Source organism: Trichosurus vulpecula, chromosome 2 (assembly GCF_011100635.1).
Source record: "Trichosurus vulpecula isolate mTriVul1 chromosome 2, mTriVul1.pri, whole genome shotgun sequence".
Lineage (NCBI taxonomy): Eukaryota > Metazoa > Chordata > Mammalia > Diprotodontia > Phalangeridae > Trichosurus > Trichosurus vulpecula.
The window spans coordinates 260,663,396-260,690,358 of NC_050574.1; positions in this window are offsets into that span (position 1 = coordinate 260,663,396).

Here is a 26,963-nt window from a genome sequence, read left to right on the forward strand (position 1 = left end):
GTTTGATCTCTCTCTGTTTATCTCTAAGCCTCTAAGCTCATTCTCTTGGTTATTGAGGATGCAAACCATATTCTGGTTAGTTTCCCCAGAGCTTAACCTCAGATCTATGACCACACAGTACATATTAGAAGCTCCTAATGTTTTGAGTGAAAATGTTCTCCCAGCCTCCCATTCACAGAAATCTTAAAGAAAGAATTCTACCCATTCTTAATCCATAAACAGCTTTCCTAAGCTCATCTTCATTGTCAGCTTTCTTAAATGGGTGTGCTCCTTCGAGCCTCAATCACACCATTGTTTTCTGATCCCAGCGGGAAGAGAGAGGCAGAGACAGAGACAGATAAAGCGAGGACTTGATTGGCCCTGTGTTGGGGCAAGTAGGTCCCTGCTTGCCTGCGACTGTGTTCATGTGGCTTTTAAAGGGAGCAGTTAAAGTAATGTGGTATGGTTATTTATTATTAACCCAGAATCTTGACACCATCATTACCAATCACAACTCACCTCTTACACCTCTATACTATACATATGCTGTGTCCCATTTGGCAGCTGTATATGATGGTACTTCTTTTAAAATAGACATTATTCTGAGTCTGATCTCTGACTTGATCCCACCACCTTGTCACTTGAAGACAGAGTACATTGTAGGTATGCAAGAGAGCCTGAGAAAGGCTCAGATATGAAGTCAGGTAGGGAAATGCAATTTTCCAGTGTGGCTTAAATGTGAAATTCTTTTTTAAATAAATATATTTTTTATTTTTAGTTTACAACATTCAGTTCCACAAGTTTTTGAATTCCAAATTTTCTCTCTTTCCCTCTCCTCCCCCAACCCCCCAAGATGGCATGTAATCCAATGTAGGTTCTACATATACCTTCACATTGAACTTATTTACATAATAGTCCAGTTGTAAAGAAGAATTATAACCAATGGAATGAATCGTGAGAAAGAGGAAACAAAACCAAAAAAGAAGGGAAAAAAGAGAGCAAATGCTTTGTCTCAATCTGCATTCAGACTCCATAGTTCTTTCTCTGGATGTGCATAGCTTTTTCCATCATGAGTCTTTTGGAACTGTCTTTGAACCTGGTATTGATGAGAGGAGGTAAGTCTGTCAAAGTTAGCCCTTACCGATACCATGTGTCTGTAATCATGTGTAATGATCTCCTGGTTCTGCTCTCCTCACTCAGCATCATTTCATATAAGTCTTCCCAGGTTATAATAAAGTCAGTCTGTTCCTCTAAATGTGAAATTCTTGAAGGAGAATTGTATGAAATGAATCTGGAAAAGTGTGGGGGTGGGTCAAGATTTGGACAGTTGTATATAGGGCTTAGGATATTGTATTTAATTTTATAAATATTGAGGAGTCAGAAAAAAGTTTTAAATACAGGAGTAACCTGATTACACCTGTACCTGGGGAAGACTCTTTTGGCAGCTATGGAGATGATGGATTTGAAAAGGAATGGAGCAGAAGCAGGGAGCCCAATTAGGAGGCTTTTACCATAATCCAGGAGAAGGGCTATGAGATCCTGAATTAGAGTTGTGCCCGTATGAGTAGAGACAAAGGGAAGGATGTGAGATGTTGTGGAGAGAGAATGGACAAGGTCTGACAACTGATTAGATATGGTGAATGAGTGAGAGGGGCAAGTCAAAGATGACTCCAATGTTATAAACCTAAGTAACTGGGAGACTGGAAATGTCCTAAGCAGAAAAAGGCAAGTTTTGAGGTTTAGGAGGGAAGACAGTGAGCTTTGTTTGAGTCATGTTGACTTTGAGGTGTGAATAGGACAACCATGTGGAGTTTTCCAGTGGATATTTAGTGAGGAAGGACTGCATGGAGTTTAGGAGAGAAATTAAAACTACATGGTACAGTGAAATTTGGATTGCTGAATTTGGAGTCAGATGACCTAGGTTCAAATCCTAGCTGTCAGTTTTTACACGTGCAAGCATGGGTAAGTTATTTAATTTCTCTGAGTCTCAGTTTACTAATTTGTAAAATATAGATATTGGAGTAGGTGATCTCAAAGATTTTTTTCTAACTCAAAATCTATGATTTCTCTCTTTGATTCAGTGTTTTAGGAGGCATTAGAACAAGAATAGCTAATGATAGTAAATGTGACTAGAGGTACCATACAGAAATCCAACAGGACATAGAAAAATTGAGTGGAGCTGGAAAGGGAAAAGAATAAAGATGATGATCACAGGACGTTGGAGGTGAGAAACAAACTCCTTGAGACTAAAGAGGTCATTGGTCTCCACTGTTTGTTCTTTCCCTGAATCAAGTGGCTATGTGGTAAACATTGCCACTTCACCCCTAAATGTAGAAGCATAAACCAATTCACATTTTGGGGATACAGGTGGAGTTTATTGAAGTAGAAATCACAGCTGGCTGGGTTCGAAAATAATGGAGTAGGAGCTGGAATGTGACCACCTTGGACTTTCTTCCCAGACTCAGACATTTCTGATCACTGATGGTGAGCTCCCATATCTGTGAAGAACAGGTAGGGAGGGCAACTTGCAATATCTTATATATATATATATATATATATATATATGGAAAGCTGCACTTCTGGCCTGTGATAAGGCTCTGATTTTGACTATTTCTTAGAGTGCTGGAGTGCAGTGATTGGCTAGGAGATAAGTGGACCAGTTCCTGATTTGTCTTTTAGACTTCTTGGTCCTTGGCAGGCATTCAGCAAGTTAAATAACCTGCCCAATACAGCTATTCATGTCAGTTATGGCCTTGTTGATGGCAGCTATTATCTTTGAGATTGGGGTTAGTGGAATGGTAGAGTAAGCCTCTCACAGAACTCAACTATATTAGACAGAGCCAAAAAAAAAACAACCAAAGGAAAAAGGAAAGAAACACAACCGGAAAAAAAGAACTTTTAATAGGCACGTAAAAAGGGATAAAAGAGATTACAATAGACTTCCCACACACAGCCCAGCTATTAAAATTTTAACCACTTATTCAACATGCAAGAAGATTACATTTTCTGATAAAAATATCCTAGATCTTTATTTAAAGTTTCCTTTATAGGAATATGCTTTCTGCTCATTCTCTCTCTCTCTCTCTCTCTCTCTCTCTCTCTCTCTCCTTCCCTCCCTCTATTCCTCTCCCTCTCTTCATATGTATATATATACATATATATGTATATATATACATATATATGTATATATATATACATATATATATACACATACACAAATACATATATATATATATATATGACTCTGTCTCATTCTGTCTCCCTCTCCCTCTCCCTCTCCCTTTCCCTTTCCCTTTCCTTCCCTATATATATGTATATACATATATATATATACACATACACACACACACACACATATATATATATATATACACAACTATCTCTTTCTGTCTCCATCTCTCTCTCTCTCTCTCTCTCTGTATATATATATGTATATATATACATATATATATATATACACACACAACTGTCTCTGTCTCCATTTCTCTCTCTCATACACACACACACATTTTTTCTATCTTGTACACACAATCTTTTATTTTTGCTCTCTCACACAATTCTTTCTGTCTCTATCTCTCTTTCTCCCCCACCCTACAAGGTTTTTCATATGGGCTCTCATTTGCTTGCTCCCCTCATTTCCAGTAGAGAGAGGCAGCCATAGTATAGAAGATAGAGAGCCCATCTCAGAGACAGAAAGTCCACTCGTATCCCATACTAGCATCATGACCCTAGGCACCTCAGGTAACCTCTCAGTATTCTATTACAGAGAAGATACAATGGTATAGTGTTTTTTTTTATCATCTGGGAGGTTCCATATTTCAATGAAATCCATACAATGAAATTCCTATCCTTCTTCAATAGGCAGAGGAATGGGGTTTTTCCTCAACATATGACAACTTTGAATTGCAGGGATTAGGGAAACCAAAAGTCTGCATTTGCTAGTCCTAAACCTGGGGAAATTCCAATTAATTGGGGTCTCCTCCCTTGAGGATACTGTGATAGTGGATGGTGATAGTAGTATGGATTTCTGCTCTCTAGAGACCACAAAGCTGTGGGTGGCTATAATAGAAAGTTTGGGAAAAGATCTAGGTCAATCAGTCAGTTAATGAACATTTGGCAAGTACCTACTACGTACCAGGCACCATGCTAAACCTCTAGGGATAGTACTGAACTCACACATGGCATTAGTTATAAAGCCTCATGACATGGAAGACACACTGGGTTCTGTGTCAAATATCTTAGGCTTTGGTTCTTTTGCTGTTTGCTCCAGTGCCTGAGGCTCCATTTGAAGCCTCACTAGGCTTTTGTTTGAGTCCTAGATCCTTTTTGTGCCAAGGGTGGTGTTTGAGGCCTGGTCAGGGCTGTACTAGTTCTGAGGAATCACTGTATTTATGAAACCAAGATTTAATAGTAAGATAATAAGGTCACTTCCCCCTTCTTTTTGGAGGGAATTCAGCTTTCCACTAGTAAAGTAAATTTGGGACATGGTGTTTGGTATTCTAAAAAACTATGGACCTAACAGATGGAGACAGAAAGATTTGCTACTGGAGCACAAGATGGGGAGTTTTTAGTCTCTAGGCAACAGTCATGCCAGGTTAGCTTTAAAAAGAACACAGAGAGCAAGAAAATCTCCACTGTAGCATTACGATGAGAGATATCTGGCTGAGTACAACGTGTTTGTGGGGAACCAGGTGAGATCACCATGTAGGGCAATCCAAAGGGTTACCAGTCTGGATGACTGCTATAACTTCATCCTTCCTGCCTCTCCTTTGCCTCAAGCAGGTAAGAGTGGATACAACAGCAGCACTGTTCCTCATACTGCTGCTGGCAGTGGGAATTTTCATATTGAGTGACTTGAAAGAACTATGTATTTTTTTTTTCAAAAATCAACTTCACAAGTACAGAATGGAGGAGTTGTGGCTAGACAATAGTTCCTGTGAAAAAGGACTGAGAGATTTTAGTGGGTTGTAAGCTCAAAAGGAGTCAACAGTGTCCTAAGGCAGCCAAAAAATTCTAGCACTCTTCCAGGCTGCATTGAGAAGCATAGTATAGGAATAAATGGAGCCTTTCTTAAAATGATGAGTAGTATCTATCTAAAGCTAAAGGCTAGTATTATCTGTAACAGGAATAAATGTGAAGTATCCCAACAAGATCAAGGGTGAAGCAAGAATGTCCATTATTAACACTATTATCCAATATTGTACTAGAAATGTTAGCTATAGCAATGAGACAAGAAAAATAAACTGAAGAAATAAAAATAGGCACTGAGTAAACAAAACTATCACTCTATGCAGATGGTATGATGGTATACTTAGAGAACCCCAGAGAATCAACTAAAAAACTAGTTAAAACAATGAACAACTTTAGCAAAGTTGCGAAATATAAAACAAAATCATGTAAATCATCAGCATTTCTATATACCACTAACAAAACTCAGCAGGAAGAAATAGAGAAATTCCATTTAAAATAGTTGTAGACAATATAGAATACTTGGGAGTCTACCTAACAAGACAAATCCAGAGACATATGAACAAAATTAGAATTACTTTTCACACAAAGATAGATCTAAACAATTGGTAAGATTGTTAATTATATTAACTGTTAATTAGCTATTGTTAATTATATTAATTGCTCATGGGTAGACTAAACCAATAAAATGAAAATGATAATCCTACCTAAGTTAATTTAGTTTTTCAATGCCATACCAAACAAATTACCATATATTGTTTTATAGAGCCATAAAAATAATAACAAAATTCATTTGGAAGAACCAAAGGTTAAGAATATCAAGGGATTCAATATAAAAATATGAAGGAAGGAAGCCTACTGGTACCTGATTTCAAGCTTTATTTTAAAGCAGTAATCATTAAAACAATCTGATATTAACTAAGAAACAGAGTGGTGGATCACAGGAATACATAGGTACATATAGTTGTAAATGACCATAGTACATCTAGTATCTGGTGCAGTTGTGAACTGATCCAAACATTCTGGAGAACAATTTGGAACTATGCCCAAAACTGTGCATACCCTTTGACCCAGGAATGCCACTACTAAGTCTGTATCCCAAAGAGAATGAAGAAAAGGGAGAAGGACCTATTCATACAAAAATATTTAGAGTAGTTCTTCTTGTGGTGGCAAAGAATTGGAAATTGAGGGGATACCCATCAATTGGGGGATGGCTGAACAAGTTGTGGTATATGATTGTGATGGAATACTATTTTGCTATAAGAAATGAAGAGCAGGATGGTTTCAGAAAACCCTGAGAAGACTTAATATGAACTCATACAAAGTGAAGTGAGTAGAACCAGAAGAACATTGTAGACAGTAATAATATTGTAAAGATGGTCAACTGTGAAAGACTTAACTACTCTAATAAAGATAATGACCTGAGACAATTCCAAAATACCTATGATAAAAAAATGCTCTCCACCTCAAGAGAGAGAATTGATGAACTCTGAATGGATATTGAAGCATGCTTTTTAAACTTCATTTTTCTTCCTTTTTTTGGTCTGTGTTTTCTTTTGCAACATGACTAATATGGAAGTATGTTTTGCATGACTTCACATGTATAATCAATATCAATTGCTTGCCTCCTCAAAGAGAAGAGAGGGGCAGGAGGGAGAGAGAGAATTTGGAATTCAAAATTTAAAAAAAAAAGAATTTAAAAATTTTTTATGTGTAACTGGTAAACATTTAATGAAATAAATAAAGATATATTGGAAAAAAAGAGACATTGTATCCAGGATGAGAGGTCACAGTCCTGCTGTATTTTGCCTGGGTTATGACACATCAGGGATATTTTGTTTGGCTCTAGGTGCCATGTTATAGGAAGGCCTTAGACAAGTTTAAATGCATCCTCAAAAGGGAAACCAGGATTACTGAGAGGGCTGGAAAATCTTGTACAGGGATTGGTTTAAGAAAAGGGGTGTATTTAGACTGTAGGAGAAGACTTCTTAATAAGGTGGTCCCTTCTCTTTACTCACCCTGTTACCATCTTAGTTCAGTGGGTCTTTTATCACCACTTTCCTCGATTACTGCAAGAGTGTCTTGATCAGTCCTCTTATTTCAAATCTCTCACCACTCTAGTGTCTACTGTCAAAAGAAGATTTTCCTTAAGCGTCAATCTAACCATATGATCGCCGTAACTAATCAATGCCAGTTGTTCCCTATAGCTCCTGAGATAAAATATAAAGTCCTTTAGTTTATCTTTTAAACCTGACACACCTAAGTCCCAGCCTATATTTCCAGCTTCCTTAGACATTATTCCCTCTCCCATGCTCTGTGATCCAGCCAAATTGTCCTTCTCTCTGTCCCTCATACATGACATACCACCTCCTGTCTCTTTGCCTTTTTATTGGCTGTCTTTCATTACCTGAATGAACTTTCTCCTTACCTCTTCCTCATAGGGTCCTTATCTTCCTTTATTGCTGTCATTGTTGTTTGTGCTTCATTCTTGAAGAGGACTGTGACATTAGGAAGATGATGCCATGACTTGCAAATGAATTGAATTTAAGTGAGGAAGGGCTGTGCAAGGTCACCAGCCTCACTTTCTCCTCCAAAGCTGTCTGGGTCCAGTGATAGGATATAGATCAGGATGACTGGAGATGGCCCCTCTCTCTTCCTTTATGATAAAGTTTAGATGCCATCTTTGACATGAAGCCTTTCCTGAACCACACTCACCCCCCTGACCCCCACCCCCCAAGTGCTGGTGACTCATAGTATTTAACTATTTTCATGTGTGTACATATATATATTTAAATGGGCAGATAGGTGGCACAATGGATAGAGTGCTGAACCTAGACTCAGGAAGACTTGAGCTCAAATCTGACTTCAGACATTTATTAGCTGTGTGACCTTGGACAAATCACTTAACCTTGTTTGCCTCAGTAAACAATAATCTGGAGAAGGAAATGGCAACCCCCTCCAGTATCTTTGCCAAGAAGACCCCAAATGGGGTCATGAAGAGTTGGATATGCCTGAACAAAATTAGCCATTTTTTATGCGTATACATACATATTGAATAACTTTATATTTATGTTGTGCATATATATAGTACCACATAGAAATATATATGTATATACATACATATATGTACAAGTAAAGATTTTATCATTCTTTGTACTTAAGATAGCATAGTGTGTTAAATTCAGAGTCAGGAAGACCTGAGTTTGAGTCCTACCTTGGACTAGCTGAATAACTCTAGGTAAGTCACTTACCATCTCTCAGCCTCATTTTCATCATCTGTAAAATGTGCATAATCACAGCATATATACATTAGGGATGTTGTGAGGACTAAATGAAAAAATAAATGTAAAATCTTATAAATACATTAAGTTGTTGTTATATCCTCAACACCTGATACGTAGTAGGAACTGAAAAAAAATATTTGATTGATTGACTTAGAGGGCAATATGGTAATAATCAAAGTATTTGAAACACTGTTATAGACAATAGGGTAGAAAGAGGCAGTTTCAGGCCTGATATAATGAAAATTTCCTACCGGTGGGAACCATGGGAAGTTAGAAGGTCCCTTCCTCCTCTCAGATTCTCTGAACCTCAGTAAGCACTTAGTAAAAACATTAACAGCCTAATTTGAGAACTGAGAAAAACCAGACGCTTTGCTTTGTCTTGAGATCTCCTTCACAAAAACACAACTGGAGTTTCTGTTCTGATTCTATCAAAATGATGGAGCACTTTGATTCTGGTCTCATCTCCATTACTAACACTTACAAATTTCTCATTTCCATGAATAGTGCTATAATTAAAGCGATTGACTAAAGTCTTCAATCAGCAAGTGAAGATTAATATCAAATATTTATGTACCAGAGAGTTAAGAGGTAAAAATAGACATTCAGATCTTATAGGACAACCTGCATTTCAAAGGTACATCAGTGGTATATAAGTTTATGGAGGAAAATATAGTATTTGTGATAGATTATCTAATTTATAAGGAAGCAGTATTATATAAATATTGGATTGATCTCAAAACAAGTGTTTCTCTGGCCAAAAAGTAACCTTCAAACATCCTATTCTAAGCTTCGGTCTCCTCATCTCTAAAATAGTAGAGTTGAACTAGATAACTTCTAAGCATGCCTTCTTGCTATAAATCTATAATTCTATGGTGATCAAGAAAGTCCCACAGATGAATCTTTTTAATACTTAGAAAACACTCTGCCACTTACTCTTTGGTAATGGAAAGGCCCAGCCAAATATATCTCATTAGAAATTTGTAGAATAACTTATTTTCAGGACACTAGCTTTGTAAATTACAAAGTCCAATCAGTCTAGTCTTTATCAGGTCATAAAAAATTAGTCCTATGACTTGAATACAAATGATTATGAGGGAAAAGAGAAAGAGACCCCATCTGAAGAGACCAATATGGATGAACAGAAAATTCTTCATTAACTTAGATTTTTTATTCTTTTTGGAGGGAGAAAGGCAAGGCAATTGGAGTTAAGTGACTTGCCTAAGGTCACATGGCTAGTAAGTGTCAAGTGTCGGAGGCCGGATTTGAACTCAGGTCCTCCTTGTATCAGTAAAGCAATAAGCAAAACATCAACGATAATCATGAATATGCCTATGTAGTTCTGTATTGCAAAGTATGAGAGACTCTCCATATAGAAGATAAAAGAAGTATAACATTTATTCAGACACCAGAGAATCATATCCCATTACCAAATGTTCAGCTCCCACAGCCAGTTAGCCCACTTTATCACAACAGCAAGGAACTTAAAACACCATATCACAGTCTGGAGCCTCACCATCCCAAAACCTCTCTGACCCCCTGCTGGGATCTTCCCCAAAACAAACTCATAGTACAGCTAAGTCAGTCTGTTCAGTTCTAACCATCATGACAGTGACCATTAGCAGCCATAACTGCTCTCTCTTCTCTTCTCTTCTCTTCTCTTCTCTTCTCTTCTCTTCTCTTCTCTTCTCTTCTCTTCTCTTCTCTTCTCTTCTCTTCTCTTCTCTTCTCTTCTCTTCTCTTCTCTCCCCTCCCCTCCCCTCCCCTCCCCTTCCTTCCCCTCCCCTCCCCTCCCTTCCTCTCCCCTCCCCTCCTCTCCTCTCCTCTCCTCTCCTCTCCTCTCCTCTCCTCTCCTCTCCTCTCCTCTCCTCTCCTCTCCTCTCCTCTCCTCTCCTCTCCTCTCCTCTCCTCTCCTCTCCTCTCCTCTCCTCTCCTCTCCTCTCCTCTCCTCTCCTCTCCTCTCCTCTCCTCTCCTCTCCTCTCCTCTCCTCTCCTCTCCTCTCCTCTCCTCTCCTCTTCTCTTCTCTTCTCTTCTCTTCTCCTCTCTTCTCTTTTCTTTTCTTTTCTCTCTCTCTCTCTCTCTCTCTCTCTCTCTCTCTCTCTCTCTCTCTCTCTCTCTCCCTCTCTCCCCCTCTCTCTCCCCATTTCTTGTGACATAACTTCATTTTCCTGTCAGGAAGCTCCTCCTACCACATGCGTCTTAGTAAGCAGGTCACATGGGCTATTAATTGGTGGGAAAGATCTTCAAATCTAAATTGCTATTACACTCTGGAATCGAGGGCCTGTGCTCTATTCACTGTGCCACCTAGCTGCTCCAATTAACTTAGATTTTTAAAATGACTTGCACTTAATAATAAATCTGAATGTACTATGTAGAACTGATTAATTATTCTAAATATAATTTTTGAAATGAAGGTGGGAAGCAAACTGAAAATGAATAAAAATGACACACAACATTATTAGAGGAATATTAGGAATTCTGAATTCTGGAATAAGCTGAAACTGGAGACAGATGTTAAAGATGATAAGAAGAACCATCTTTAGAGGTATACATGGGGCAAAATGAAGATCGGAAAGAGGAGACAAGACAGCTGCTTGGTGTGGATGTGATGATAATAATAAATGATAGGGAGAAAATAGAAATGCCCTTGCCCTAACTTTGTTTTTGCTTTTACCCAGAAGAATGACTTTCAGTCTGGGAAGTAGGAACAAAATTGTCTAACAGGGATTTGAATAACAAGATGTGGGAAGATAGTGAAAAAACCCTTAGCTTCCTTGGATGAGTCCAAGTCACAAGGCCTGGAGGAATGGTTGCTTGTGAATGTGGTAGAGCTACTGTCAGTGACCTTTTAGAAAGTGAGGCAGAGATCAATAGGGAGTAGCATGGGTTCATCAATAACAGGCCCTGCTTGACTAAATGAATTTAACTTTTTGGCAGGGTAACTAGAATGCTGAAGGGTAGATAAGGGACATGACACGGACAAAACGTACCTGGACTTCAGCAATTCATTTGACAAGTCTTCCTTGTGAGCAAGATGGAGAGGTGTGAGCTGTATTTCAGTATACTTTGGTGCATTTTGAACTAGCTGAATGACTGGACCCAAAGATCAGTGATTAATTGCTCACAGTCAATCTAGAGGGAAGTGTCTAGGGGAATACTTCATGCATCCATTCTTATCCCTGTTTTATTTAACTTTTTAATCAGTGACTCGAGTAAAGGTATAGAATCTATACTATAGATTATAGAGATTATATGTTTAAAAATTTGCAGAGTGGGTAGTTTATACAAAATGATAGAATTGTGTCCTAAAAAGATCTTTGTGTTGGGTTCAGTTAAGGCAAAATTTGGCAGGATGCAATGTAAAATTCTATATAAAGAATGAAAACAACAATTGTACAAGGACAAGATAGGCAACACATCGGTAGGCAATAGTTCAAATGAATTAGTATAACTTGGATAGCAGGTGGAAGGGAGAGAAGATGGGACAAGGCATTCCAGGCCATGGGAAAGCATGAGCCAAGTCATGTTCTGGGTACAATGAGTAGATCAGCCTGTCTAAAGAGTGAGGAAATACAGAGCTTATGTTGGAAAATAGTGCATGATAGGCTAGAAAAATGGGGGGGGGGGGCGGTAATCAAAATTGGATCACATGATTCAAAGTCAGAAGATACCTTAATGATCTTTTAGTCAATTCCCAGAGCATCCATTTTATAGATGAGGAAATTCAGGCCTACACAAATTAATTAATTTCCCCAAGGTCAAACTGCTGGTGGATATCAGTTGGGACACAAAAAACATTTCTTTTGGCTCCCAATCCAGTGTACCATGATGCTTTCTCATATTTTGGAGCCTCGAATTCCAAGCTAAGGAATCCTGTGAATTAAAGGGAACTTTTAGAAGGTTTCTGGAAAAAGAAGTAGTATAATTAGCATAATTTTAGGAAAATTAACCTGGAGTTGGCAAAGAGGATTAATTTCATAAAAAGAGAAACAAGAAGTGTGATGAGAATACTAAAATAGTGCATATTCAAGTTAATTAAGGACCTAAACTGGGGGGAGGATGGTGGTATTTGAAAGGAAGGGCCAGATTCAAGGTCCTGAGGTTTAAACACATAAAAGTATTATTCAACAGCATCCACTGATAAGTCTAATAAAGGCAGCAGATCTCAAAACCAAACAAACATGAGATTAGAGTGGACATCAGTAATTTAATCAGAATCCAAATTAGTGAATGTGTCTTGTTCTCTGAGGAAGGTCTGATTTAGTCAGTTAGGCGCCATGCCTAACTTTTCTCAGGGATATCTACATCTTAAGATTTATTTCTAATTATAGGAGAAGTGACTTTGTGCCTTGTTAAGGGAATTTGAACCATCACCCAGCAGGTGGAGAAGTTCTCTTTTTCAAGGTGGTAATTATTTTTATTTGCTTAGACATTAACTCCCAGTTTGGTCTATAAAAAGAATATGTATCTTCTTTGTCCAAAGAAAAGCCTTGAAACTTCAGGGCCCAGACCCACTCATATTAATGCAATCTTGTTAATTATCATCAAATTGCAAGAGGCTTTGAAGTGAGCACAGACTATTTTGGGGTGCCTGTTAGATGCAGTTAATAATTAGGGTAGGGAATAGGAACTAGATCTATGATTTCCCTGATACAGGTGTGGAGTTCAAAATTGTCTAACTTACAATTAAAGAAACTGAGGCAGAGCTCTGAACCAATGGCAATTTATTAAAGGGCCAATGGCCCCCTCTAATGAAGTGGACCTTAGATCTTCCTCATGATATGAGATGCCCCTTCCTTCATGGTCTTAGTTTTATAGTGCTTGATAGTCAGATGATACAGATGAAGCAAACCAAAAATACAGAATCTAATTGTTTGATAGACCTTGCCCTTGACCCTCCAGGAGGACTATATGAAATGCAGAATCCTATTGGTTAACAAATGGGCTAATGAACAGACCTTGACAGACCTATTTTGATTTTTCAAGAGGTCCTGACTAAATTGATAAGCAGATCCATGGGCTGGGCTGATAAAGATATATCAAAACATCTATACGGGCTGATGGGCTGGTAGGCAGGCAGGCCACAGGCTGGCAAACAGGACCACTTGTTGGTCAAGTGCTCATGGTCATCTGCCCATGTTGGGCAATGGAGGGATGACCAGGCACAGAGGGACACAAAAAAAGCTGGGGGACTTTCTATGTAATTGAGTCACCTCTGCCACGCTGGGTTAGTCTCCATAACAAGGAAAAACAAAGGTAGAGGGTCTTTAGTTAGCTTCCTATGATCAAGCAAGTGAACTTGCAATCTATAGTTCACAGCTCTGGGGCCTCATATACAGAATTTATAATCACTACCTCTATGGAATCATATGAAACTGATTAATACTGATTGGAATAAAATACGGGTCCAATTAATCATCTATCACATAAGGAACCTCCAGATGAGGAAATCCCCTCCCTTGAGATGCAGATCAAATGAGTTAACGTATGTAAAGTGCCTTGCAAACTTTAGAGCAATACAGGTGTTAGCTATTGTTTATTGTTTAAAATATAATTATTGTTGTTTTCTTTTCTGCAACTTAGAGTGTTAGAGAGTTATCTAGGTCACTGAGAGTTAAATGACTTGTCTAGGCCACCCAGCTACTAGTATATGTTAAGGTAACAGGAACTCAGGTCTTCTTATTTTTGAGCCCATCTCTCTCCCTCTCTCTCCCCCTCTTCCTCTCTCTCTCTTTCCCCCTCTTCCTCTCTCTCTCTCCCCCTCTTCCTCTCTCTCTCTCCTTCTCTCTCTCTCCTTCTCTCTAACCCTCCCACGCTGTCGCTCTCTTTCTTTCTCTCTCCTATACCACATTACCTATCACAATTAATGATATTAAGATTCATTTAATTCTTATGAAACAAAAAAGTAGCAAAATAACTATGAGCCTTGTGCATTGTTTATGCTACTATTAATTAAAATACAATAATAATTAATAACAGTATGCATTTTTTTTTGTTCCAATGTGCCTTATGAATCAAACTAAACTGTCAGCGACATTGGTGAGCATTTTCTAAGTATGTAGAATTTCAGACTTCAGGCATTGTTGAGAAAATTCCAGAGATACCACTTTAGGCAATATGGCAGGGCAACATGCTCCGCAATCATTGCTGTGGAACTTCAACTGAATTTCCAAATCAGCCAGCTATCCATATTAAATTCATTAATTCCCATTACCATTCTCCTTGAAGTCATCATGTGTCATGACAAAGGTACAGGGCATCCATGGCAATACTTAAGTACCAAGAAAATATGCTTAGCTTTCCAAAGTCCTGTCTTTGTCCACTAGAGCAAATAAGCTGAAATCTTAGCTTCAAAAACTGCTCTGGGATTCCTGCTGGTGATTGTTGCAACAATCTGCCAGTGGCTGCTGAAGGGGTATAAGAGCCACCAACAACCAGCACACAGAAAGCTGCCAACACAGGTTCTTTTGATCTGCTTCACTAAGGAAATCAAGTTAAGGGGTTAACAATCTTACTTTAATCCAGCATACAAATATAATTCACTTAGTTCAGGGGGAAAAGCCAGCACCCTGAACTTCAGAGCAAATACAAACAAATTACAAACATCAACAGAGAGACCTTGTCTGATTCAAATCTCAATGCATAATTACCAGAGTTTAACAAAGTCTGAACATCCAGGTTTACAAGCTGGAGGGCTCTTAACTACAGCTGCCCAGAGTCTCCACATCAGCACTCTAGCAAGAGTGAGAGCCCTAAGGAAATAGCTCTGTTCTCTCTTTTTATACACTCTTTAGCCGTCATCGAAGTCATCTGAGTGACCAGAACTCAGGCTCCTACTACTGGCTCTGGTCTTAGCAACTCCCTTTAGGACCCTGAGGACTTCATGCCCACACAGGCTTAGCACCTAGTAGATAGGGGTTTGGGCCTGGGGTTTAGCACCTAGCAAGACTCAATCAAAGACACCCAACTTAATTGATATTACAGTGATAAACTCATTCTCAAAGCCAGCACAGTTCAGGAAGTAGGTGGAACAGGAATCTCCAACCAAAATGCTAATGGAATGCCCAATTCACAATGTTCATGGACTATACAAATAGAGTCCTGAGCAAGAGCTGCTACTCCAGTTGAGAATCAGCTTTGCCCCACCTGCTAAGTGTTGTCATTAGTGACAAGGCAAAAAAAAAATAACACAAGGCAAACAAATCACGCAAAATAAAACTAAATCATATGATTTATTTCTCCTAGAGCTTTGGGCTCAAGAATTATATTCTAGCTGTATGGTTTATTTTTTCTTGATTTTTAAAAAATATTGGTATTTTTCTCATAAGGATTGTGTGTCTTAGGGGATAGAGAGTTGGCTTTGGAGTCAGGAAGACTTGGGTTTAAGTCCTGGATGACACACACTAATTATTGGGCTAAGGGCCAGTCACTTTAAAAAAATTATTTATGTATTTTTAGTTTACAACCTTGGGTTCCACAAGCTTTTGAGTTCCAAATTTCCTACCCCTCCCTCCTCTCCCCCCTCCACAGACAGCATGCAGTCCAATATAGGCTCTACATGTACATTCACATTAACCATATCTTCACATTAGCCATGTTGCAAAGAAGAATTATAACCAATGCAATGAACCGTGAGAAAAAAGAAACGAAACAAAATAAAAAAAGAGAGAGAAAATAGTATGCTTCACCTGCATTCAGACTCCGAAATTCTTTCTCTGGATGTGGATAGCATTTTCCATCATGAGCCTTTTGGAGTTGTCTTAGAACCTTGCATTGCTGAGAAGAGCCAAGTCTATCAAAGTTAGTCATTGCGCAATGCAGCTGTAACTGTGTACAATGTTCTCCTGGTTCTGCTCCCTTCACTCAGCATCAGTTCATGCAAGTCTTTCCAGGTTTTTCTGTTGTCTGCCTACTCATCATTTCTTATGATACAATAGTATTCGATTACGTTCATATACCACAACTTGTTCAAGCATTCCTCAACTGATGGGCATCCCCTCAATTTCCAGTTCTTTGCCACTACAAAAAGCTGCTATAAATATTTTTGTACATGTGGGTTCTTTTCCCATTTGCATGGTCTCTTTGGGATACAGTCCTAGAAGTGGTATTGCTGGGTCAAAGGGTATGCACATTTTTTATAGCCCTTTGGGCATAGTTCCAAATTGCTCTCTGAAATGGTTGAATCAGTTCACAACTCCACCAACAATGCATTAGTGTTATAATTTTCCCACATCTTCTTCAACATTTATAATTTTCCTGTTCTGTTAGCCAATCTGACAGGTGTGATGTGGCACCTCAGAGTTGTTTTGATTTGCATTTCTCTAATCAATAGTGATTTAAAGCATTTTTTCATATGACTATAGATAAACAAGTGACTTTTAACCTCTTGGTGTCCCATGTACATCTCTAAGACAGCTGCAGAGAAGACCCTGCTTTGCATTGCTAAGGGGAAGGGAAAGGGAATAAGCATTTTTATAAAGCTTACTACATTTCAGGCACTGTGCTAAGAGCTCTTTACAAGGATTATTTCATATGAGTGACTTGCCAAGGGTCACATAGTTTATAAGTGTCTGAGGCCAAATTTGAATTCAGGTATTCCTGCCTCTAGGCCCAGGCCTGGATACATGGAGCCTATCAGCTGCCTCTATTCCTAGAGGAAGTTACTCACTAGGAGTTTTCTTCATTGATGAGATCATAGATCCATTTTGAAAAATTCTTAATAACTCATTTTCTCATTGACAACATTCTTTTTGCTGAGTAATTATACTTCCAGCAGGTAGAATTTTGTCAAAATGCTACTCAGCTACCACAGCTTATGTTAGTCCTTTCCCGATCCCCCAATTACTTATGCTTTTTGCATCTTGAAATGACTCCCTATTGCTTTCGAAATGAAGGGCAGGATGATGTAGTAGATAGAACCTAGCTTGGGAGTCAGTGTGACCTGGTTTTAAGTGCCACCTCTGATGTTCACTGTCTGTGTCTCTTTGGGAAAATCACTTAACATTTCAGTGTCCCAGGCAATGCTCTAATATTATAAATTACATAACAGTAGCCTGCATTGTGAGGAAGTTTTCTTGTCCATGAGCTCCATATACCTATAAAATCACTATCCTGAAGAAAAAAATTAAAAAGACAATTTTTTTTATTTACTTACCTATGTAAAAGCTATATCTCCCCAGCATAGGACAAGGTTACATTTCGCTTTTCTTTGTATCTTTAATGCTCTATACAGTTCCAAGCCCAGAGTAAAAGTTTGAGAAACGTTTGACAAATTAGGGATATGTCTGAAACATTTATTTCATTTCTGTTAACTTATAAATACTTGCTGAACTGAATTTAAGTGGGTTGTGATGATGCGTCTTAGAGTTATATTTAAAAAAACATTCTGATATTAAACTTGACGAATCATAGTGACTTTGGGAGATGAGATTGTGGCAATAATGATTAATAAGTAACATATTTTTTGAAATAAAAGGGAACATTAGTCATTGAAATGAGGCCTACAAACGTTTCAGAGTGAATCAGTGCAAGTAAGTCACTTTAGTAAAGGGTAATAGAAACAATGAGTCACTTTAGTAAGTGGTCTTAGTAATAATAGTATTTTCTATTAGCACAGAATGATCAGGTACTGGTTCTTAATTATAAGAGGCTGGTAGTAGAGTAGAAAGACTCAAAAAACTACAGCATGCACCTGGATTGTGATAGAGAGATATAGACATGGGAATATATTGGTATGTACTTTTGCCTATGTCTTTGACAGGCACTAAAGATGAACCCTAAGCTGAATCCAGAGATAGCTATAGAAGTGAGAAGCGGATGGTCACAGGTTTGAAGGAAAAGGCAACACCAAATTGGGAAAGGGAAATTTGGAGGATTTGAGGGGAAATTGAAGGATAAAATGAGAAGAAACACTCAGGCTGAAGGAGGAAGAGAGTTTGAGTTGAAAGAAAAGGAGTTAAGAATAAGAAAGACAAGGATTTGAAGAGAACTTGAGAAGTAGAATCTGAAAGGATAAGGAGGAAAATGAAAATCTAAGAGGAGGAAGAGGAAGAAGAAGAGAAATCAAAGGAGGAGGAAGAGAAAGACAAGGAGGTCTGGTGGAGGAGATGGAATTTAGAAAGGCAAGATATGATATTACATTGTGAGCTCCTTGAGAGCAGGGACTATTTTTTGTCTTTGTATTCCCAGCACTTTGCATAGTGCCTGGCATAGTAGGTACTTAAAAAATGCTGGTTGATTTATTGACTAGAGACAAATTGACAACATGTAAAATGTTAGTAAGTCAGGAGAAAAGAAGTTGACAAAGGGATAAAAAGGTGAAAAGATGCTAACAAAGTAAAAGACTTTGGAGTTAATGACAAAACAGTTTGCCATCCTGGGGATTCGAACAGCAGACTACGGATCTCATTTCTTTTTCTTTTTTTTTTTTTTGGAGGGGCGAAGGCAAGACAATTGGGGTTAAGTGACTTGCCCAAGGTCAGATAGCTAGTACATGTCAAATGTCTGAGGCAGGATTTGAACTCAGGTCCTCCTGACTCCAAAGCTGGTGCTCTATTTATTGAACCACCTAGCTGTCCCTACACATACATACATACATACATATGCAGGATTTCCCTAAAGTCTGGACACATAGGAAACCTCATTAATATGTCATTAACCATTTCACCAAAGACTCTGTGTTGTTCAGTGACTTCTTTTTCTGGGCTATGCTAAAGGAGAAGGCATACTCAATGAAAATCCCAGATGCTACACACTTGATTGCGTGCATAAAGAGTGAATGTGCTAAGATTGGCAGCAATGTGGAGTTACTACATCGAGTTCACATGAATCTTGCAAAGCACATCAACCTTTGCATCATAAATGATGGAAATCATATTGAAGATGTTATTTGTTAATATTCCAATTAAATAAAATTTTGTTGAAAATTTCATTCATTTTATTTCTTGAAAATATACATTTTTGCCTATGTGTCCACTTTAGGAACACCCTGTATAAACATATACTTTCCCTAAGAGATTCTACTCCTAATCTTGTTTTATGTTTGTATATATCTCTTTTTTCCTATCTCTTCTAACTCCTCTACTTCACTTCTACTTGCTACTTGCCCTTCTATTACTTAACCCACTGTGTTGGTAAGCAAAATGGACTCCTTAGCACTTAGTTCAACCAAGTGCCCTTGAATAGTTTGCCTTTTGCTCCCTTTGAGTAATTCAGTGTATTTCACTGAGCCTTACTAGGTGCTAAGCCCCAGGCCCAAACCCCTATTTGGTGTAAAACCTATGTGGGTGTGAATTGGCAACTAAGGTGGGGCCCAAGGTACGGCTAACTCCAGGGAGGGCCTAGTTTACATGTCTGGGACAGCAGAGGCTCTTAGACCACGTGGGTTTAAGTTGCCTCTTTGTGACGATTTTAGGTCATGTGGGTGAGTTGCATGTGTGACTCACCCCTGACGCTGAAAAAGATATAAAACCAGGGGTTGGCCTCCTCTTCCCTGGAGCTCTTTGCCGCAGCAGTGGTGGGCAAGTGACTCTGGGCCAGCCGTTGTTCTGAGCTCCCGGGCTGAACCTAGATGTTGGTAACTATGAATCTGTATTTGGTCTGTCTGTTGATGTTTGTACTTTGTTTGCTCTGAAGTTCAGTGTGCTGGTCTCTTCCCCTGAACTAAGTGAATGATATTTGTATGCTGAATTAATGTAAGCTTGTCAACCCCTTCACCTTGCTTTCCTTATTAAAGCAGATCAAAAGAACCTGTGCTTTCACAGCATGTTGGCAGCTTTCTGGGTGCTGGTTGTGGGTGGATCTTACACCCCCACAGAAGCTGCTAGCCGGATTGTGGAAACACCCACACCCACTCCAGAAATCCCTCCCCTATCCTCCCATTCCCCTAAATCTAAACACCCTTCTATACCCCCTTTTAACCTATCCCCTCTGCCTCCTCTCTAAAGACCCCTCCTTTATCCTCTCCCCCTCCCTAGAGTTTTATTTCTTTTTTAAATTTAGAGGACTTTTATACTCTTCTAGATGTAAATGTATTTTCCCCTCTTAAATCCATTCCTGATGAAAGTAGGTTTCCAGAACTAATATCCCTCCTCCCCCATCTAATTCTTCTGTATTGGTTCTTCCTCTTGTACCTCATTTGTATAAGATAATTACCCTCTTAGCTATTCTTGAATGGTTTTACTTTTTAAAGTCATATCATACACAGGTCTACCCCAATCTTTCTTATAAGCAACCTAATTACTAGTAACAATCTTCACAGATTTGACATTTTCCATACATAAAAGGAAAACATTCTATCCTTATTATTTAGTCCCTTGTAATTGGTCATTGGTATGTACCTCGTATTTCTCTTGATTCTTGGTGTGTCAAATCTTTTATTGAGTTCAGGGGTTTTTTTAAACAAAGTCCTGAAAGCCTGAAAGTTGATCAACTGTTCATTTTTTTCTATTTAAAATTATGCTGAGCTTTGCTGGGCATGATATTTTCAGCCAGAAGCCAAAGTCTTTTGCTCGATATATGGTCTTCCAAGACTGGAGATCTTTTAGTGTTACCAGTGCTAGGTCTTATTTTTTTCTTGTTGCTCGTAATATTTTGTCCTTGATCTGGTGGTTTGGGAATTTAACTATAATATTCCTGGAAGGTTTCCTCGTAGGATCTGTCTCAGATATCAGTAGATCTTTTTCGACTTTCTATTTCTACTTTCCCTTCTTGTTTTAATGCTTTAGGACAATTTTCTTTAATTATTTTTTGTATTATTGCATCAAGAATCTTTTTTTGGTCAGAACTTTGAGGTAATCCAGTTATTCTTATGTTTTCTCTTCTTGATCTATTCTCTAGATCCATTGTTTTTCTTATGAGATGTTTCACATTCTTTTCACATTGGTACAATAATGCTGCTAGAATGAATCTAGAAAAAGTTAGTAAAAATATAAAGTCTTGGGCAAGAAGTTGAAAGGACACAGATGATGTTTTCATGATGGTTGTTGTGAGAGCTTCAGAAGAGAAATACATACTCGGAAAATGAAGAGTCTGGATTATTAAGACATTGTGAATAGGATTTGATTTCAGAAACATGGTTGAGGACAAAGCAATGATAGACTCTGTCTAAAGATGTATAGCACAACCAGGGCTAACAATCAAATGAGATAATATTTGTATAACACTTAGCACGGTGCCTGGTACATAGTGGGTGTTATATAAATGTTATTGCTATTGATTATTATTGCTAAGAATATTTTTCCTGAAGTCTTACAAATATAATTGTAAATCTAATGTAATTGTACATGCCCAGAGCACCTAAGATGGAGGCACCTACATGAGAGATACTTTGGACCTGCTCCTGGGAGACAGGACTAACTGAAGCATGTACATTCTCTGTTGGCTCACCACATGATTGAGAACAGCCTCCTTCCGCTGACTGTGTCTTTAAATCTACCTGAGGTATAGATTCCTTCCTCTCTCCTCCTCCCTGACATGGACACCATGCAGTAAGGGGAAACCTAGAGGCCATCCTCTCCTTCCCCAAGGCCAGTTAGCTCTGAGAAATGGGCATAGGGTTTTAGTGTTGTTTTGTTTGTCCTTTTTAGTTTTAGGTTCAAGAAGTAGAGTCCTGGACCTGCGTGCTTTGGGGATCCTGGAGCCCAGCATGCTAAACCAGATGTTGCATTCTACTCTTCGGGGAAGTCCTGAGAAGCTAGGATTCCAGGCCTGACCAGTGGGGCCTTTGGACTTGGAACTTGGTGAGACCAATTTTATTTTGAACCTGAGCTAAGCTAATCCCCCTTAACTCCTTAGAGATGGAGGTGGCTTAGAGGGGGACTATTCCCTTCCAGGTGTTGAAGGGAAATGTTTGTATATTTGTTCTTATTATGTCTTTGAAGTAAATGTTTCTCTGTAAAAGCTAATCTGACTGTTAAATGGATAAATGGAATTGAGGTTCTTGGACCTCTAAAATTGCAGGAATACAATTTATGGGGGCTTGACTCAATGGCAGAGATAATATCCCTGTGCCCCCATATCCCCTAACCCAATAAGAGGGGTGGAATACCTGGTTTTCACGCAGTGGGAGCCAGAGTAATTACTGTTATATAATCAAAGGGCTTTAAACTGAAAAGAAAAGAGGAGAAAGAAAACTTTATTTTTTTTTGGAGGGAGGGAGGCAGGACAATTGGGGTTAAATGACTTGCTCGAGGTCACACAGCTAGTAAATGTGTCAAGTGTGTGAGGCTGGATTTGAACTGGGGTCCTCCAGACTCCAGGCTGGTGCTCTCCTCACTATGCCACCTAGCTGCCCCCTGAACATTCTGTTTTTAATACATATAACTACTAAGGAAGAAATATAGAAGTAGGTATTCCCAGAAGGTCATAGGAGACAAATCTAAGAGAGGAACTTGTAGGAAGGAACTCATAGCCTCAGAGATTTATAAGCATTTGCCCCCGCCCCACCAAAAGTCACAAGATGAATTAGAGATGCTAATTCAAGAAGAAATTTAACTAGATAGACTATGACTAGAGAAAAGGAAATTAAAGAGAAAAAAATGAGATAGATAAATGGGAGAATGGCCTCATACATAAAAGAAGGGACAGGTGGAGTAGTATTGTACATTAAAAAGATATATTAATTTGAGGAAATTTAAGAAGTATGGGTAGGAACATTTGGGTGAAGCTCAACAGAGGCAAAAGAAGGAAAAAAATCATCACCCAAGTCCTACATAGAGCAGCAGTGTCAAAAAAAATTGACCTGTAACATTTTTGTGTGGTCTGAACCAGATTGAATGTAATTGGGAAATATTTTATAAAATAAATAAAAATATGATAAAACATAGATAATATTACATTTTAAAATTGAGCTAATACGTGGCCCTTACAGATCCTTATGTAGGTATTAGAGGGCCCTTTTTCTATTTGATTTTGATACCACTAATGTAGACCAATGTAAACAAAAAAGAGATGAATCTGGAAAATAGACTACAAATTTGGAATTGAGTTAGGATATAGTAGTCAGTCAATGCACATTTCTTAAAAAAGAAAATTAATTAATTTATTTTTAATTTTCAACATTCTTTTTTTTAAGATTTTGAGTTCTAAATTTTCCCCCTCCCTCCACTGCCCCCTCCCCAAGAAGGAATGCAATGTGATATATGTACATGTATACATGTAAAATTACATTAAACATATTTCTACATTAGTCATGCTGTAAAGAAGAATCAGAACCAAAGGGAAAAACCATGAGAAAGAAAACACACACACACCAAAAAAAGAGAAAATTGTATGCTTTGATCTGCATTCAGACTCCATAGTTCTTTCTCTGGATGTGGATAGCATTTTCCATCATTAGTCTTTTGGAATTGCCTTAGATCATTGCATTACCCAGAAGACTTGTGTCTAATAAAGTCGGTCATTGCACAATGTTGCTGTTACTGTGTACAGTGTTCTCCTGGTTCTGCATACTAGTCACTCAGCATCAGTTCATGCAAGTCTTTCTAGACTTTTCTGAAGTCTGCTTATTCACCATTTCTTATGGAACAATAGTGTTTCATTACATTCATGAACCACAACTTTTTCAGCTATTCCCCAATTGATGGGCATCCCCTCAACTTCCAATTCTTGGCCACCACAAAAAGGACAGTGGTAAACATTTTTGTACATGTGGGTCTTTTTCCCTTTTTTATGATCTCTTTGGGCTACAGACCAAGTAGTGGTATTGCTAGATCAAAGGGTATGCACAATTTTATAACCCTTTGGGCATAGTTCCAAATTGTTCTTCAGAGTGGTTGGATCAGTTCATAACTCTACAAACAATACATTAGTATCCCAATTTTCCCACATCTTCTCCAACATTTATCATTTTCCTGTTTTGTCATGTTAACCAATCTGACAGGCATGATGTGTAACCTCGGAGTTGTTTGAATTTGCATTTTTCTAATCAATAGTGATTTAGAGCAGTTTTCATCTGACTATAGATAGCTTTAATTTCTTCATCCAAAAACTGCCTATTTATATTCTTTGACCATTTATCAATTAGGGAATGATTTGTATTCTTATAGATTTCATTCAGTTCTCTATATATTTTAGAATCGAGGCCTTTATCAGAGATACTGGCTGTAAAAACTGTTTCCCAGATTTCTGCTTCCCTTCTAATCTTAGTTGCATTGACTTTGTTTGTGCAAAAACTTTTTTAATTAAATGCAATCAAAATTATCCATTTTGTCAATGCATATTTATTAAGCACCAGCTATACATCAGTCACTGTCCTAAGCCAAAGCAAGGCAAAAGATAGTTCCTTCTCTCAAGGGGCTCACAGTTTAATGGGGAAGGGAGATAATATGCAAACTACTATATGCAAACAAGCTAGGTGTAGGATAAATTGGAAATAGCAAGTAAAGGGAAGGGACAGATATCTGGACCCATGTAGGCACTCTCTATCGAAAACCAAAAAGTAAATAATTTATTGATTTTCCTTAATGATAATTTCTTGCTTCAAAAGGTGAAAGAACTAAAATCGGGAACTTCATCTTGCACCCAACTTTCATCAATGTGCATTGGTTGCTGGGATTAAAAAGATGGTATGGTAGAAGCAATATTTTAATCCCTGCTCCCATGCAAATTAGGGTAGTTTTTCCTTAAAGATATTAAGACTATTGATTGGTTGAGGGGACTAAAGGCTCAGGATGTTGACATCCATTCCCTGGTTGCCTGATTACAAAGCAGCTAGGAGGAGCTCTAGGCACTCTATGTTGTTTGGCTGGTGGAAAACAATGGTGACTCAGTCAAGGGAACTTTGCTCAGTTGAATTAACTCAAGATATCTTCAGTGCCTAACTAGTGACTCTCTCCCTATTATTGGTAAATACATTTCTTTTTGTTAACTGTTGATTTTTCAAGAAATATCTCATATTGTTCCAATATTGAACCTAACCTACTATATTTCTGGCTTGAGTTAGGCCATCCCAGAACAAAGGGTAGCCTCCCCAGAAATGGAAGAAGTAACTTCCCTATACTATAATTTGTGGTGGAGGAGAGGAAAGGCAGGGATAAGCTGATATGAGTCATGAACCAAATGGTTCAGAATAAGGATAGGTAGAATTCCATGGATTAAAATTCTAGAGTGATATACACCTAAGAATGATTGAAACTTCTCAGGCATTAAATTCTAAAGACATGAAGAAAAATAATTCTAATGGGGTAGAAAAAAGAGAGTTGTCCAAAGAGACCAATGTAGTTACACAAGCAATTGATTGACTCATCTAAATTTTTGAAGGATATTTACAGGAAATGAAAGTGAGGATAGATGATAGAAGACAAATACAAAAATAGGATATAGTCTTGTAAGAAGAGTGTCACAATAAGCTAAACGATGTCAAGGAAACCTAAGAATGGAGATAATAAGAGGATTTATAGAGGGTTAAATGATAATAGATGATAAAGAGAAAGCTGACCTATTGCCTTTTTTTCTGCTAAAGAGAATGAATTTTGGACTGGAAAATACAAAACATTCATGGCTGATGTGGCACCAATAATGTGGTTAAAAAGGAAATAAAGAGCTCCTAACTGCCCTTGATGAGTTCAAGTCAGAAGTCAGATAGACTATTTTCTTGGGTATTGAAAGAACTGGCAGAAGTGATTTGCTGAGGAACTGAAAGTAATCTTTGAATGACTGTGGATAATAGAAGTACCATAGAACTAGAGAAAGGAAATTTTTTCAATTTACAAAAAAAAGAAATGGAAGAGAATGGAGTTCACAAGCTTTGGGCCAGTAAGTTTGACTTTCAATTTCTTGCAAAATTCTAGAACATATTTATTAAAGGGATGGTTTGTAAACAACTAGAAAAAGCAGCAGTAGTCGCAAAGAATCAGCATATCTTCATCAAGAACAGTTCATACCAGACGAAAGCTTTCTTTTTTTGACATAGTTTCTAAATTGCAAAATCAGGAGAATGCCATAGACATTGTTTATTTAGATTTTAAAAGCAAATGCTTTCGTGCTATTTGGAAGGAAAAGGTAGAGATGTGACTGGATAAGAGTACATTTGGTTGGATTCAGAATTGGTTGAAGGCTGGACCCAAAGATTGAAAGACTAGAATGTTTCAATGTCAACCTGGAGGGCGGGCAGTCTATAATTGAGAACCCAAAGGATTTGTGCTTGACTTTATGCTTTTTAATATTTTATCTCTGGTTTAATTAAAGGCATAAATGGCAAACATCAAATTTGCTGATGGTACAGAGCTAGTAAAAGATATAAAGTACACTGTATGAGTTAGGATCAAAAAAGATCTTGATAGAATAAGACATTGGGCTGAACATAATATGATGGCATTCAATGGTGATAAATGTAAAGTCTTAAACTTAGGTTAAAAATTAACTTCATAAGTAAAATATAGAGAAGGCTTAAACTAGATTAGAGTTCAAGAACAATTTGGAGATTTTAGTGGTCTGCAAGACTAACAAGAGTCAACAAATTGATTAGAACTTGCAAAGCACTTACAGGTTTGCAAAGTACTTTAGAAACATCTCATTTTATCCTCACCACAACCCTGGAGACAGGTGTTAGCATTGTAAATGAGGAAATTGAGGCAGACAGGTTAAGTGACAAGGTCACAAAGCTAGTAGGTGTCTGAGAACAGATTTGAACTCAGGCCTTGCTGACTCCAGATCCAGTGCTCTGAGGACTGCCCAACCTAACTTGAACTTTTAAAAGTGTAAAGCAATCTTAGGGTATGTTAAGAGAGGAATAA